Source organism: Populus euphratica, unplaced genomic scaffold, assembly GCF_000495115.2.
Source record: "Populus euphratica unplaced genomic scaffold, PopEup_1.0 scaffold188.1, whole genome shotgun sequence".
Taxonomy (NCBI): domain Eukaryota; kingdom Viridiplantae; phylum Streptophyta; class Magnoliopsida; order Malpighiales; family Salicaceae; genus Populus; species Populus euphratica.
Window position 1 is genome coordinate 447,397 of NW_011499966.1, and position 266 is coordinate 447,662.

Consider the following 266-nt stretch of genomic DNA (forward strand, 5'->3'; position numbering starts at 1 on the left):
GGATTTTTTAAATCTAAGTCATGAAAAGAAGGTAAAAATTGAATAATGCCTAGCTTAAAATTAAAATGAGATTCATTAGGAGGAAAAACTATGTATGATGGTGTACTTGTTCTTTTGGGATTCATATGGTCTCTAGGTGATCTAACACGGTTATTCTTATTATTCGCATTATGAAGTAACTGATTATCTTCTTCGGCCATATTTTCTGAAAATGATGAGGATACCCTACAAAGTCTACCACTTGATGTACGTGACCACACTCTCAT